Source organism: Cystoisospora suis, assembly GCF_002600585.1.
Source record: "Cystoisospora suis strain Wien I chromosome Unknown contig_2156, whole genome shotgun sequence".
In the NCBI taxonomy this organism is placed as follows: domain Eukaryota; phylum Apicomplexa; class Conoidasida; order Eucoccidiorida; family Sarcocystidae; genus Cystoisospora; species Cystoisospora suis.
The window spans coordinates 1-370 of NW_027154955.1; positions in this window are offsets into that span (position 1 = coordinate 1).

Consider the following 370-nt stretch of genomic DNA (forward strand, 5'->3'; position numbering starts at 1 on the left):
CAGCAACTTCCCGGGTAAACAGGGTTTAGCCTTTTCTTCGGATGCACTTCTCTTCTCGCCTAACTTTATTTCTTTAGGTAGATTGCACGAGTGCCCATACCCATCTATGTCTAGTTTGTAAGTCCTCTTCCCCCCGAAGCATATACACCTTCCGCCATCGTCTAGTTCGCGGAAGTCCCTATCCGTGCATTCCTCTCACTGTGGTGTGTGTACACTATGAGGGCTGTTCACTCGTCCCCTCTTTGATAACGATCAAAGAGGGGAAGAGTGAACAGCCCACCCCTCCCACGCGGGAGGTGTTTACCCCGGAGACTGGGCCTTCGGCAAACGGGGCTTCAGTCACATGATGTCTGTACCATTTCATCTCTTC